Source organism: Choloepus didactylus, chromosome 2 (assembly GCF_015220235.1).
Source record: "Choloepus didactylus isolate mChoDid1 chromosome 2, mChoDid1.pri, whole genome shotgun sequence".
NCBI classification, from domain to species: domain Eukaryota; kingdom Metazoa; phylum Chordata; class Mammalia; order Pilosa; family Megalonychidae; genus Choloepus; species Choloepus didactylus.
In genome coordinates, this window is record NC_051308.1 from 55,710,032 (window position 1) to 55,726,456 (window position 16,425).

At 41.2% G+C, this 16,425-nt stretch overlaps 1 pseudogene; it reads left to right on the forward strand.

Annotated features, from left to right (window-relative positions):
- The first annotated feature begins 7,729 nt into the window (after positions 1 to 7,729).
- Positions 7,730 to 9,030, forward strand: LOC119511623 (annotated as a pseudogene).
- The last annotated feature ends 7,395 nt before the right edge of the window (positions 9,031 to 16,425 follow it).

Genomic DNA, 16,425 nt, shown 5'->3' on the forward strand with positions numbered 1-16,425 from the left:
TTCTTCGAGACCCAAGTTACATCCTATATTCTCCAGGAAGCATTCTCTTATCTCCCCAGCTGTCTCATAGGGGAAGGGAAGAGATTTCTCCCTTCCAGAACTGCAATGGCACTTTGTATCTCACTTAGCACAACATCTAACTGAAATACAAAGCTGAAAATGCTGTTTGTGAACTTGTGTAGACAAGTACCTCCTTTAACTAGGGATGATGTTCCTTACTGGGCTACCCCACAGAGCCTAGCACAGTGCCTGGTGTATAGTAGCGGCTCAGTAAATGTTCACTGAATTGAATTAAACATGAATAAGGGTAGTATTGAGGCTGATCAACAGGTCTCTGTTCAGGAGCAGTGAGAGACTGCAGTGGAAACCCGTGGCCGAGCAAGGTTGGACTGGGTTTTGGTGCCGGAAGAAATGGGTCCAGTTGGTACCAAATACTCAGCTACAGGGATTTTGGCTGGGGTTGCTCTAGGGTCTACTGTTCCCTAGTCCCATGCTTTTCAACATGGGGTCATCATCAGTGCTCTGTTAAGAGTTCCAGAACATAGTGCATCTTCATGGATCACCAGTTTTACTCAGATCTGCTGAGGAGAGGAGGTGAGGAAAGTTTAGTCATTAAGCTATCAAGTAATTTTATAAATTTTATATTAAAATACTAATAATAGCTAACATGGGTAGTGCTTACTGTGTGGTAGTCCCTGGTCTAAGAATTTTATATGTATTAAACACATCACAATGCCATAAGGAAACCAAGGCTGAAAACAGGTTACTTGCCCACTCCCACCTGGTAATCTGAAAAGCCAGGATTTGAACCCATGTAGTATTGCTCCTGAATCTGTGCCTTTATCCACAAACTATTTATCTTAAAGTAAATGCAGGTTTATTTTAGAGGAGAAATCAAAATTTGCATGCCTATATAAGCTACAACTTTAGATGTTTAAGCTTTGTGAACTGCATCTTTTCCTAGGAGGTGGGGTGGTAGAGTGGGTGGTGGGGACTTGGTTACTTTTTTCTGACCTTAGGGTTGTGGGTGGAAATGTTTTTCCACCCTTCTGTTCTCTTTATTTGGCTTGGTGGGAAATAACGTGGGGAACAAGCAGGAAGGACTGAAGATGCCTTGGGAAAAAGAGATTATAGCAGACCCCAATCCCAAATGTCATCTGCATATTCATGAAGGTCATTTTCCTCTGTCTTTCAGCCTATTAGAGACGTTGGGAGGGATTGGGCAGGGGCATCTGCTGGAGTCAGAGGGTAATGATATCCGGCTCACCACCTGGGCTGCGGTTGTTCTGGAGAAATCCTCCGCCAATGAGAGTGCAGTGTCTGTGCCAAAGAGGGATCAGCTGGGACAACCCAGGGAGGGGACAGGAGGCAGGAAGCCCCTCGGATGATGTGGGGGCAGAGAGCACAGGGAACGTGGAGTCTATGGCCAAGGCCGATATGTCTTGGTGAAAAGGAGAGAAGGGACGTATGTTAAAATGCGAAGGGAAGAGAACCACATATAATCATTTCTCTATGGGATAGCAGGGTAAAAAACATGCTTTAAAGAAATATGGGCAGGAGGATCACAAAAGCATGAGTGAATGTGTTTCTCTGCCCTACATTCTATTTTTCAAACTTTCTTTAGGGTTGTTATTTTTACTTTGCTAATAATAAAAGAAAATATTTCTTTTCTAAGCAGAGTGGAAACAGAGGAAGTATAAAACAAAAGGGTTGACTTCTGTCCAAAGCTAGTCAGGGCAGAGCCCTCTGTGCTCTCCCCGAAAATGCTGTCTTCTGGAGTTTGAAGACCACTCTGCAGTTTGTAGAACACTTACAAACATGATAGGTTTGAATTAGTCTTCCCAAGCTGTGCAGTAGGCAGGGCGCATAGTATTGCTCCCATTTTACAGAGAGGAATCTGAGGCCTGGATAAGAGAAGTGATTTGCTGGAGGTTTCACAGTGATCATGTGGCTTTTCCACTAGGTGGGGTTCGAGCAAGTTGCTTGCAAAGGATCTCATGGAGTCATTGCTAATAAACCTTTATGTCCAAATCACATTTTTAGTTCCAAGTTGGCCTTGAGGTTGGGGAAGTAGCCTAGAAGCCATAATAGGGGGCAACAAATGGAAATGGAGCCCTTGGCCGGGGTGTAGAGGCAAAGCTCAGGCAGATGCCAGTCTGTACTAGCTCCCACTTGCCCACCCTTGGGGATGAAGAGACTGATGGACACTGCTCTGCAGAGGACATTCAACTGGTCACCAAGGCACTGGAGACAGAGGTGGGGACACAGGGGAGATTGAGAATGGCACAGAAGGGCCCATTTGGGGTCTTTTTCTGGGATTGAAGGTGAGACCAACCCAAGTCATTGTGATATCTAGGGCTGGAAGGATTCCTAATCTGCCTTCCCTGGACCTTGGATCCTTGGTGCCAGGCCCTCCCCACAGAGCGAGTCCTTCTAGAATCCAATCCCTGTCCAATGTCAGGGGCCAAGCCAGACCTTAGCAGGGAGAGCCACAGGCTATCCTAGCTCTCTGGAAAGCAACTCACCCAAGCAGCCTTACTCCTGAGAATGCTCTAGCCTTACTCCTGAGATCCAGTCCCTGCTAATTTCCAGGCAAATAACTGGTCTTCTGCACTCTCTCCACCATCCAATCTCTAATCTTGTCTGTCCCCTTTTCTGGAGCTGCAGTCCTTCCCTGAGCCCCTTGTCTGGGGTAGGCTCTTGGTCTGAACGCTGTGTGTCTTTACCCCTGGATTTCCCATTCTTGGGTTGCCCCTAGCTGCTGGGAGACTTTCTACCTCCTGTGAGCCTGGGACCTGACTCAGGCACTGACTGCTGGACTGAGGCTCAGAGTTGCTGCCCAGCCCCTGCAGCTGGGTCTGCTTGGCCTATGTGGGTCAGTGCATTCCTTCTTGTCCCCTTTCCACCATTGTCAAAGCTGGGCCATGTGACATCTCAGGCTGTGGCATGATGCTCTGGAAGCCTCATCCTATCCCCCGGGGCGGGGTGGGGTGGGGTGGGGTGGGGTGGGGAGGAGTTCAAAGCGCTGTAGCCTGGCTGACCCACAGCCAAGGGGTCACAGCTGTTGCTCTTACGTTTGTATCTCAGTGATCATTCAGAGGCCTTTCCTGAGGAATTCTACTTTTTACTGAGGTCATCAACTTCAAATCTCCAGAATGCCTCCTGGACCAAAGAGGCTTAAAGAAAAACAGGTTCACAATCCCTTATCAGAAACCCTCGGGCTAGATACATTTTGTAATTCAGAAGTTTTCATATTTTAGAAAGGTAATTTGGTACAGATACTGTACATTATGTAAACCCCAGTGGGTTCTGGGTTAGTACTAGGTAAATCAAACATATTAATATTTCTGTAGTGAGATGTATGAATATTCATGCTAAGCCAGATGAAGAAAGACCATAAATCGCCTCATGTCAGTTAAGTCAAATTTTGCCACCAAATAATTTCAGATTAAGTCAGGTGCTGCAGCCATATAAATTATGAGGAAAAATCAGTTTATAAAATTTTTCAAGCTGGTTATATATTTGCTATATGGTCTTTACTTTGTATGCTTTATAAGCATCTTGAGTGCAGGAATTGTGTCTTACTCATCTGTTTATCCCTAATGCCTAGGGATAACACATTATCCTAACACATATTGGATACTCAGTAAATGCTGAATGAACAGGTGTCTCATTTTAAAGGCGAGCAAACCCTTCCCAGAACAAGTCATGGCCAATTCCTAGTTGGTCTTCATGGACTAGGTTATGCAGAGTCTCCAGCTTTCCCCACAAATCTCCATAAAGGCTCAGTGGTCTACAAAGCATTTTATTTTCCTCCAAATACATCTTACTTCCCTGAAAAGCAAGCAGGAGCCAAGAGCAGGAAACGGACGGAGTGGTCACGTGGGGAAGCAGCAGAGCTGTGAGTGGGAGCTGGCCCTGGGCTCTGGGCACAGGCTCGTCCCACACTGGGGGGTGTGGCCGCTGTCAGTCTGGGCCTCAGTTTCCTCACCTGCTAAAAAGTGATCCCCAAACTTCCCAATCATCAGAATAATCTGAGGAGCTATAAAAAATCAGAATTCTGATTCTGTCAGTCTGGGGGTAGAGTCCAGAAATTTGTACTTTGAAAAAGCAACTCACTGAAAACAGTTTGTCAGTTAAAAAAAATCTAAACATGCAACTACCATATGATCCAGCAATCATGCTGTTGGGCATTATTGCCAGAAAAATGAAAACATATGTCCACACAAAATCTTGTACAGAAATGTTTATAGAAACATTTTTCATAAAGCCCCAAACTGTAAACAACCAAATGTCCATCAAATGATGAATGGATAAACAAAATGTGGTAAATCCATACATTGAAATACTATTTGGCCATTAAAAGGAATGACGTATTGGTACCTGCTACAATATGGATGAACCTTGAAACCATTGTGCCAAAAGAAGCTAGTCACAAGACACCACACATTGTATGATCCCATGTATACAAACTGTCCAGAATAAGCAAATCTATAGAGACAGAAAGTATATTAGTAGTTGCCTAGGGCTGGGAGTGGGAGACAGGGGGATATGGGGTAAAAGCTAAAGGGTATGAGATTTCTTTTTCTTTTTTTTTTAACTGAAAAGTATCTTTATTGATTATTACCATATATGATTCAAATTGCACCCCCCCCAAAAAAAAAACATTGCAGTTGGGGTGGTGCCAACTTTTACCTTTTAGGGTTTCTTTTCCTTATAATTAATTTGTTTATTTTAATTTTGATAAAATAGACATGACATAAAAACCATTTCAACTGTTTTAAGTGAAAAAATTTTAGCATTAAGTACTTGACAAAATTGTATAACTTTCACCACTACTTATTTCCAGAATATTTTCATCATCCCAAACTAAAACTCATATTCATTTAGCAATAACTTCCCTTTCCCCAATCCCACTATTCTGGTAATCACTATTCTGCTTTCTGTCTCTATGAATTTGCTTATTCTAAGTATTTCACTTAGGAGAAATCATACACTATTTTTGTTTATGTTTCACACTGGATAATTTCAATAGTCTAATCCTTCAGTTCAGTCCTGCCACAGTTTGTCTCTGCCACTGACCCACAAGTCTTTGGTATTGGCGTATGGCTCCTGGGACTTGCAAGTGGGCCCCTCTTCCAGGCTGTGCACCCCGGGTCCTCTGTTGAGGGATGACTGTGCTATGTCACAGGTGAGTGCCGTCCCCCCAGGGCAGTTCTGGGCTGCTGGGCTGTGTTGGGAGGCTCCCAGTCTGCTCAAATGATGGCTGAATGGGGCTCTGTTAATTCACACTGCTCCCCCTTCCCAGCTCTGGGACATTCAGCTGAGGTTGCAGGGAAGGCTAATGTCCACGCCCAGTTTTGTGGTGTGTGCCTGTTATTTGAAGCACTTCCGTCACACTGGGTTGTCTGGGGCAGCTCTGGGCTATGGGGCTGGCGATGGGCAGGAGTGTTTCCTGTCCACCAGGATGGTGGCTGTGAGCGGACACCCCCCTTTTCTTGGGAAGTTGTGTTGTTTAGTGAATTTTCTCAGCCACTGGATTATTGCCTTTTGTCTCAGAGCTCTCTTATTTCTGCTCTTGACTTGACGTGCCCAAATTTCAATTCTTTGAAGCTTTCTGTATTGAGCTTCTTAGAGTAATTGTTTTAGAAAAAGCAAAAAGGATTTAAAAAAAAAAAAAAAAAAAAAAAAAAAAAAAAAAAAAACGGCCCTCCTCAGAGATCTAATGGGTTATTGAAATGCTAATAGACAAAGCAACCAGGGCCATTAAGGAAAGGTGCCCTGGGCAGAGAGATCAGCCTTGCTTCGGGATTTGCATATGCGCCTCAAGGCCTGATCTCCGCCCTTCCCCTTTCTGTGTTCACCAGAACTCCAAAAATCCTCTGCTTTTACTTTGGAGCTTCTCGTGTTGTTTTCCTTCTATGCCCGTCTCCTCTCTGCTGGGCTGGCTGCTCTCAGAGTCTCTGGTGTCTGGCCTCAGTCTATCTATGGTTGGAGTTTGAATCAGTAGAATGAGTTTCCGATGAGAGCAGCCACTGCAATTCTCCCTTCTCCTTCCTGGAGCTGACAGCCCCTCCTCCCCCGGGACTGAGCCTGGCAGGGAGGGGCGCGGGTCCCCTGGCCGCAAAAACTTACAGATTTCGCTGATCTCAGCAGTTCCACGTTTTCATGAGTGTTGTATGAAGTATGCCCAAAGACAGATTGCTCTGTGGTGTCCAGTCCACGCAGTTCCTGGCTTTTTACCTACTTTCCTGGAGGAGTAACTAAAACATACAGCTCACCAGTCTGCCATCTTGCCCCGCCTCTCCCACACTGGATAATTTCAAAGGACATGTTTTCAAGTTTTCTGATCCTTTCTTCTGCCTGTTAACATCTCCTACTGAATCTAATGAGTTTCATTTCAATGATTGACTGCACTTTGCAGCTCCAAAATTTCTGTTTGTTTCCTTTTATAATCTCCATCTTTTTATTTTGTTCAGATGACATTTTCCTGATTTCCTTTAGTTCTTTGGATATGTATTGCTTTAGATCATTGAACATATTTTAAGACAGTTGATTTAAAGTCTCTGAATAATAGTTCCAATATATGACCCTCCTTAGGGACCTTTTTCAGCAAATTCTTTTTTTTTTCCCTGTGAATGTGCTATACTTTCCTGTTTCTTTGTGTGTTTTGTAATTTTTTATTGAGAACTGGACACTCTAAGTATTATGTTGCTATAACTCTGGAAATTTAGTTCTCCCACTCCTCTGGATTGCTAGGTTTTTATTAATGTTGTAAGGGTTGAAGCCATCAATTTGTGACTTTTCCAAACTATTTTTGCTCTCACATGGGGAATGGAAAGAGACAAGAGAATAAAAGTTACAGACCTTTTAAGATTTTTCTGCTACTTTTGCCTTAGGAGATTGGAACAAAGGTTACCCTCGGAGCCAGCCACCCAGCCATCTGAAGTAGCTGATCAAAAGCAGTGATCGGCAGTCAAACCACACAGTCCCGAATTTTAGAGGACTAAGTCTTTATAGCCCACATTGGCACCAGCAAGATGCATCAGGAACCTTGCCTGCCGTTCCCCTGCAGGGGGGTGGTGGCTGCTGCATGGAGGGTGAAATTCATTGATATTTACCATTCTTTACCAGCTCCTTCCTCCAGCTCTTCCCTGGATGCTGCTCAGTGTTCCTCTAGATTCCAGAGTTTCAAAACAGTTGATTCAGACAATTCCTGCCAGTTCAATAGTAGTTTTAGTGGAGGGACAGATTCCTAGAGCTTCCTACCCTGCCATCTTCCCACAATCGTCTGCTGTCAGGGTTTCTTCCTGAGGTGATGAAAATGTTCATTGTGGTGATGGGTACATAATTTTGTGAATATATTAAAACCATTTAATTGTGCACTTTAAATGGATGAATTGTTTGGTATATGAATTATATTTCCATAAAGCTATAACAGAACAAACAAACCTGTACACAAATGTTCCTAGTGACTTTATTTGAAATAATAATAATAAAAAAATGGAACCAGCCAAGATGTCCTCAATGAGCAAATGGTTAAACAAACTGTGGTACATCCATACCATGGAATAGTACTCAACAATAATTAGGGACCATCTACTGATATACACAACAACCTGGATGAATTTCCAGGGAATTTCACAGAGTGAAAAAAAGCCCATCTTAAAATATAACATACTGTATCATACCATTTATATAACATTTTTGAAATGACAAAATTTCAGAAATGGAGACAGATTGGTGTGGCCAGAGATTGGTGAGGGCAGGCGCATGGGAGGGAAGTAGGTATGGCCATAAAAGAGCAACATGAAGAATTCTTGTGGTGTTAGAACTATGTAACCTGGTTGCAATAATGTAATAAAGTTTTGCAAAATATTACCAATGAGGGAAGTTGGGCAAAATGTACAAGGGATCTCTGTATTATTTCTTAACAACTAAATCAGTAATTTTCTCAATAAAAATTCATGCAAGGGTTCCATCGGTAGCAGGAGAGGGGAGGGGACCCCAGAGAGCCCTTAGCAGCCCTTAGCAGCCCCACAGCTGCTGCCGGCCTGGTTACCCTCCTACCCCGGGAGGAACCGCAGCCTCCGCAGCCAGCCCTGCTCACCATCACCACCACCGAGCGGGAGCACCGCGGCGAGACCCGGCAGCCGCCCGCCGCCCTCCCCGCGGTCCGCGCCCTCAGTGCTGCAGACCTCAAGCCCAGTACCAAGGGCAGCGGCAACCCCGGACAGCGAGGCGTTGAAGGGACAAAAAGAACATCACAATGAAAGTTTTGGGAATAGTGAAATGGTTCCGTGGAAAAAAAGGGATATGGTTGCATCAACAGGAATGACAACAAGGAAGATGTGTTTGTAAACTGAACTGCCATAAAGAATAGCCCTGAGGAGTACCTTCTCAGTGTAGGAGATGGAGAACCTGTGGAGTCTGGTGTTGTAGAAGAAGAAGGGATGGAGGCAGCAAATGGTGCAGGCCCTGGTGGAGTTCCAGTGCAAGGCGAACAGTAGCAGACTGTTACTGTTATAAAACTCCCCACGTCGTAGGGGGCCTCTGTGCAATCACCAGCAGAATTACCAGAATAATGGGTGGGGGAAAGAATGAGGGATCAGAGAATGCTCCCGAAGGCCAGGCCCCGCAGCGCCGGCCCTACAGCAGGTTCCCACCTTGTTACACGTGGGGAACCCAGGGGAGTCGACCACAGTAATCCAACCCTCCCCTGCAGGGAGGAGCGATGGAGGGCGCCGACAACCAGGATGCGGGGGGACAAGGTAGACCAGTGAGACAGTACATCTTGAGGTTCTAGACCACGATGCCACAGGGGCCCTTCTCACCAAAGACAGCCTGGAGAGGACGGCAAAGAAGAGGGCAGGGAAAATCAAGGAGAGAGGACCCGAGGCCAGCAGCCACCTCAACGTCGGTACTGCTACAACTTCAATTATCCGTGCTGACACTCCGAAAACGCTAAACCACAACGTCCGAAAAGAGACAAAAGCAGAGGATCCACCTGCGCAGGGCGGGGCTGAGTAACCGTGGGCTTACCATCGCTACCATCATCCGTTTAGTCTTCCAACAAGAAGAAATTAACAAAAGATTGGAGTTGAAGACCTTAAGTGTTTGCTTTTTCCTGTTGAACAGATAACCAGAACTATTAGCATTATCTATGCAGTATGGGGTTTTTCTTAGTTTTACCTAAAGATACCTCTTTCTGGTAATGACAAAAGTGTTTTTTAGAAACCCTGGTTTTTCTCAATACTCCTTTAAATGTTTTTAAATTTTTTCATATCTGGTGTAGTTGAGATCTTTTAAGCACCTCATTTTTAATTTGTAATGAAAGATTACAACTTACTTTTTTTTTTAAAAAAAGGGCAACAAACTGCAAGCACTTGTTAATAAAGGTCTTAAATAATTGTAAAAAAAAATTATTTAAAAAAAACTCCTCTCTCACGGGAGTGTAAAAGATACAAGCACTTTGGAAAATGGCTTGTCAGTATCTATTAAGGATGAACATATGCATATCCTATGACCCAGCAATTCCATTCCTCGATATATGTCCAGCATAAATGAGTATGTTCTCCAAAAGAGATATAGTAGAATGATAACAGCAGCACTCTTTGTGGTAAACTCAAACTAAAAACATTCAAATGCCCATCAACAGGAAACTGGATGAATAAATTGTGGTCTATTCACACAATGGAATATTACGTAGCAATGAGAATGAACAAAGCATGACCACTCACTGCATGGATGAATATCACAAACGTAAGTTAAGTGAAAGAGACCAGATGGGAAAGAATCCACACTTGTGATTCCATTTATATAAAGTTCGCACAGGAAAACTTACTTTATGCTGTTAGATGTCAGGGGAATGGTTACCTTTGGAAAAGGTAATTACTAGAATAAGGGGATTTCTGAGGTGCTGATAGCATTTGGTTTCTTGGGTGTTGGTTTCATAAGCATGTCTACTTTATGAAAATTCATAGGATTTCTGCACTTTTCTCTATGTATGTTGTTACTTATAAAATGCTTACATTTTTTTTTTAAATTCAGTTTTATTGAAATATATTCACAAACTATACAGTCATCCATGGTATACAATCAGCTGTTCACAGTATGATCATATAGTTATGCGTTCATCACCACAATCTATTTCTGAACATTTTCCTTACATCAGAAAGAATCAGAATAAGAATAAAAAATAAAAGTGAAAAGAGAATACCCAAACCATCCCCCCATCCCACCCTATTTGTCATTTAGTTTTTACTCCCATTTTTCTACTGATTTTTTTTCAATTTTTTAACTTTGTTTATCAAAAAATTAAAAACAAACAGGCAAACAACAACCAAAAAAACCCCACAACATTTCAAACAAAGCAATGGATTAAGGAAAACAAATAACCTAAAATAACTACTTTGCTTCCAATATGTTCCTACCATACCCCAAGAAAATTAATAAACCATGTCCAAACAGAGGAGTAAGAAAAACAAATAATCTAAAATAACTACATTGCTTCCAACATGTTCCTTCCATACCCCAAGAAAATTAACAACCCCTAAGAAAACAAAGGAATAAGAGGAAAAAAAAAACCTAAAATAGCTCTATTGCTTCCAACTTGATCTTACTATATCCAAGAAAGTTTACAAACCGTAATCATTCCTGAGCATTCCCATAACATTGAGATTACCCTCCATAGTTTATCTGTTCTTATTAGATTATCATTCCCCCTCCACTAATTGGTATCTCTAGGTCCCCTACATTCTACAGTATAAAACATTGTACATTTTTCACAGAATTCACATTAGTGGTAACATACAATATCTCTCTTTTTGTGCCTGGCTTATTTTGCTCAGCATTATGTCTTTTTTTTTTTTTTTTTAATCTTCATTTTATTGAGACATATTCGTATACCACGCAGTCATACAAAACAAATCGTGCTTTCGATTGTTCACAGTACCATTACATAGTTGTACATTCATCACCCAAATCAATCCCTGACACCTTCATTAGCACACACACAAGAATAACAAGAATAATAATTGTGAAAAAGAGCAATTGAAGTAAAAAAGAACACTGGGTACCTTTGTCTGTTTGTTTCCTTCCCCTATTTTTCTACTCATCCATCCATAAACTAGACAAAGTGGAGTGTGGTCCTTATGGCTTTCCCAATCCCCTTGTCACCCCTCATAAGCTACATTTTTATACAACTGTCTTCGAGATTCATGGGTTCTGGGTTGTAGTTTGATAGTTTCAGGTATCCACCACCAGCTACCCCAATTCTTTAGAACCTAAAAAGGGTTGTCTAAAGTGTGCGTAAGAGTGCCCACCAGAGTGACCTCTCGGCTCCTTTTGGATTCTCTCTGCCACTGAAGCTTATTTCATTTCCTTTCACATCCCCCTTTTGGTCAAGAAGATGTTCTCCGTCCCACGATGCCGGGTCTACATTCCTCCCCGGGAGTCATATTCCACGTTGCCAGGGAGATTCACTCCCCTGGGTGTCTGATCCCACGTAGGGGGGAGGGCAGTGATTTCACCTTTCAAGTTGGCTTAGCTAGAGAGACAGGGCCACATCTGAGCAACAAGGAGGCATTCGGGAGGAGGCTCTTAGGCACAACCATAGGGAGGCCTAGCCTCTCCTTTGCAGCAACCGTCTTCCCAAGGGTAAAACCTATGGTAGAGGGCTCAACCCATCAAACCACCAGTCCCCTATGTCTGTGGTCATGTTAGCAACCATGGAGGTGGAGTAGGCGAATACCCCTGCATTCTCCACAGGCTCCTCAAGGGGGCACTACATCTTTTTTTTTTTTCCCTTGGTTTTTTTTTTTTTTTTTTTTTTTTAACTTTCCCTTCTTTTTTAAATCAACTGTATGAAAAAAAAAGTTAAAAAGAAAACAAACATACAATAAAAGAACATTTCAAAGAGACCATAACAAGGGAGTAAGAAAAAGACAACTAACCTAAGATAACTGCTTAACTTCCAACATGTTCCTACTTTACCCCAAGAAAGTTACCTAATATAGCAACATTTCTGTGAACTTGCTCCTACTATATCCATCAGAAATTCACAGACCCATAGTCATTCCTGGGCATCCCCAGAACGTTAAATAGCTTATCGGTTCTTCTTGGATTATTGTTCCCCCTTCCTTAATTGCTCTCTATTGCTAGTCCCCCTACATTCTACATTATAAGCCATTTGTTTTATATTTTTCAAAGTTCACATTAGTGGTAGCATATAATATTTCTCTTTTTGTGCCTGGCTTATTTCGCTTAGCATTATGTCTTCAAGGTTCATCCATGTTGTCATATGTTTCACGAGATCGTTCCTTCTTACTGCTGCGTAGTATTCCATCGTGTGTATATACCACATTTATTTATCCACTCATCTGTTGAAGGACATTTGGGTTGTTTCCATCTTTTGGCAATTGTGAATAATGCTGCTATGAACATTGGCGTGCAGATATCTGTTCGTGTCACTGCTTTCCGATCTTCCGGGTATATACCGAGAAGTGCAATTGCTGGATCGAATGGTAACTCTATATCTAGTTTTCTAAGGAACTGCCAGACTGACTTCCAGAGTGGCTGAACCATTATACAGTCCCACCAACAGTGAATAAGAGTCCCAATTTCTCCACATCCCCTCCAGCATTTGTAGTTTCCTGTTTGTTTAATGGCAGCCATTCTAACCGGTGTTAGATGTATCTCATTGTGGTCTTAATTTGCATCTCTCTAATAGCTAGTGAAGCTGAAAATTTTTTCATGTGTTTCTTAGCTATTTGTATTTCCTCTTCAGAGAACTGTCTTTTCATATCTTTTGCCCATTTTATAATTGGGCCGACTGTACTATTGTCATTGAGTTGTAGGATTTCTTTATATATGCAAGATATCAGTCTTTTGTCAGATACATGGTTTCCAAAAATTTTTTCCCATTGAGTTGGCTGCCTCTTTACCTTTTTGAGAAATTCCTTTGAGGTGCAGAAACTTCTAAGCTTGAGGAGTTCCCATTTATCTATTTTCTCTTTTGTTGCTTGTGCTTTGGGTGTAAAGTCTAGGAAGTGGCCGCCTAATACAAGGTCTTCAAGATGTTTTCCTACATTATCTTCTAGGAGTTTTAAGGTACTTTCTTTTATATTGAGATCTTTGGTCCATTTTGAGTTAATTTTTGTGTAGGGGGTGAGGTAGGGGTCCTCTTTCATTCCTTTGGATATGGATATCCAACTCTCCCAGCCCCATTTGTTGAAAAGACCATTATGACTCAGTTCAGTGACTTTGGGGGCCTTATCAAAGATCAGTCGGCCATAGATCTGAGGGTCTATCTCCGAATTCTCAATTCGATTCCATTGATCTATATGTCTATCTTTGTGCCAGTACCATGCTGTTTTGGCAACTGTGGCTTTATAATAAGCTTCAAAGTCAGGGAGTGTAAGTCCTCCCACTTTGTTTTTCTTTTTTAGAGTGTCTTTAGCAATTCGAGGCATCTTCCCTTTCCAAATAAATTTAATAACTAGCTTTTCCAAGTCTGCAAAGTAGGTTGTTGGAATTTTGATTGGGATTGCATTGAATCTGTAGATGAGTTTGGGTAGAATTGACATCTTAATGACATTTAGTCTTCCTATCCATGAACATGGAATATTTTTCCATCTTTTAAGGTCCCCTTCTATTTCTTTTAGTAGAGTTATGTAGTTTTCTTTGTATAGGTCTTTTACATCTTTGGTTAAGTTTATTCCTAGGTACTTGATTTTTTTAGTTGCTATGAAAATGGTATCTTTTTCTTGAGTGTCTGTTCAGTTTGTTCATATCTAGCATATAGAAACATTACTGACTTATGTGCATTAATCTTGTATCCCGCTACTTTGCTAAATTTGTTTATTAGCTCTAGTAGCTGTATCGTCGATTTCTCAGGGTTTTCCAGATATAAGATCATATCATCTGCAAACAATGACAGTTTTACTTCTTCTTTTCCAATTTGGATGCCTTTTATTTCTTTGTCTTGCCGGATTGTCCTGGCTAGCACTTCCAGCACAATGTTGAATAACAGTGGTGACAGCGGGCATCCTTGTCTTGTTCCTGATCTTAGAGGGAAGGCTTTCAGTCTCTCACCATTGAGTACTATGCTGGCTGTGGGTTTTTCATATATGCTCTTTATCATGTTGAGGAAGTTTCCCTCAATTCCTACCTTTTGAAGTGTTTTTATCAAAAACGGATGTTGGATTTTGTCAAATGCTTTTTCAGCATCTATTGAGATGATCAATTGATTTTTCCCTTTTGACTTGTTAATGTGTTGTAATACATTGATTGATTTTCTTATGTTGAACCATTCTTGCATGCCTGGAATAAACCCCACTTGGTCATGGTGTATGATTTTTTTAATGTGTCTTTGGATTCGATTTGCAAGTATTTTGTTGAGGATTTTTGCATCTATATTCATTAGGGAGATTGGCCGGTAGTTTTCCTTTTTTGTAACATCTTTGCCTGGTTTTGGTATTAGATTGATGTTAGCTTCATAAAATGAGTTAGGTAGTGTTCCATTTTGTTCAATGTTTTGAAAGAGTTTGAGTAAGATTGGTGTCAGTTCTTTCTGGAAAGTTTGGTAGAATTCCCCTGTGAAGCCATCTGGCCCTGGGCATTTATTTGTGGGAAGATTTTTGATGACTGATTGGATCTCTTTGCTTGTGATGGGTTGGTTGAGGTCTTCTATTTCTTCTCTGGTCAGTCTAGGTTGTTCATATGTTTCCAGGAAATTGTCCATTTCCTCTACATTATCCAGTTTGTTGCCATACAGTTGTTCATAGTATCCTCTTATAATTTTTTTAATTTCTTCAGGATCTGCAGTTATGTCACCTTTTTCATTCATTATTTTGTTTATATGGGTCTTCTCTCTTTTTGATTTTGTCAGTCTAGCTAGGGGCTTGTCAATCTTGTTGATCTTCTCAAAGAACCAACTTTTGGTGACATTTATCCTCTCTATTGTTTTTTTGTTCTCTATGTCATTTATTTCTGCTTTAATCCTTGTTATTTCTTTTCTTCTACTTGGTTTAGGATTGGTTTGCTGTTCATTTTCTAGCTTCTTCAGTTGATCCATTAGTTCTTTGATTTTGGCTCTTTCTTCCTTTTTAATATATGCGTTTAGTGCTATAAATTTCCCCCTTAGCACTGCTTTTGCTGCATCCCATAGGTTTTGGTATGTTGTGTTCTCATTTTCATTTGTCTCTATATATTTAGCAATTTCTCTTGCTATTTCTTCTTTAACCCACTGATTGTTTAGGAGTGTGTTGTTTAACCTCCAGGTATTTGTGAATTTTCTAAGTCTCTGATGGTTATTGACTTCTAATTGTATTCCATTGTGGTCAGAGAATGTGCTTTGAATAATTTCAATCTTTTTAAATTTATTGAGGCTTGTTTTATGTCCCAGCATATGATCTATTCTGGAGAAAGTTCCATGAGCACTAGAAAAGTATGTGTATCCTGGTGATTTGGGATGTAATGTCCTGTAGATGTCTGTTAAATCTAATTCATTTATCTGATTGTTTAGGTTTTCAATTTCCTTCTTGGTCTTCTGTCTGGTTGATCTATCTATAGGAGAGAGTGATGTGTTGAAGTCTCCCACAATTATTGTGGAAACATCAATTGCTTCCTTTAGTTTTGCCAGTGTTTCTCTCATGTATTTTATGGCACCTTGGTTGGGTGCATAGACATTTACGATTGTTATTTCTTCTTGTTGAATTGCCCCTTTTATTAGTACGTAGTGGCCTTCTTTGTCTCTCAAAACATCTCTGCATTTGAAGTCTATTTTATCTGAGATTAATATTGCTACACCTGCTTTCTTTTGGCTGCAGCTTGCATGAAATATTTTTTTCCATCCTTTCACTTTCACTTTCTTTGTGTCCCTGTGTCTAAGATGAGTCTCTTGTATGCAACATATTGATGGTTCATTTTTTTTGATCCATTCTGCGAATCTATATCTTTTAATTGGGGAGTTTAATCCATTTACATTCAACGTTATAACCGTGAAGGCATTTCTTGAATCAGCCATCTTATCCTTTGGTTTATGCTTGTCATAATTTTTCCCCTCTGTCTATTAATATCCTTTATTGTACCCATACCGAATCTCTTTAGTACTGAACCTTTCTCCAAGTATCTCTGTCCTTTCTTTGTTTCTCTGTCTGTAGGGCTCCCTTGAGTATCTCCAGTAGGGCAGGTCTCTTGTTAGCAAATTCTCTCAACATTTGTTTGTCTGTGAAAAATGTAAGCTCTCCCTCAAATTTGAAGGAGAGCTTTGCTGGATAAAGTATCCTTGGCTGGAAATTTTTCTCACTCAGAATTTTAAATATATCGTGCCACTGCCTTCTTGCCTCCATGGTGGCTGCTGAGTAGTCACTACTTAGTCTTATGCTGTTTCCTTTGTATGTGGTGAATTGCTTTTCTCTTGCT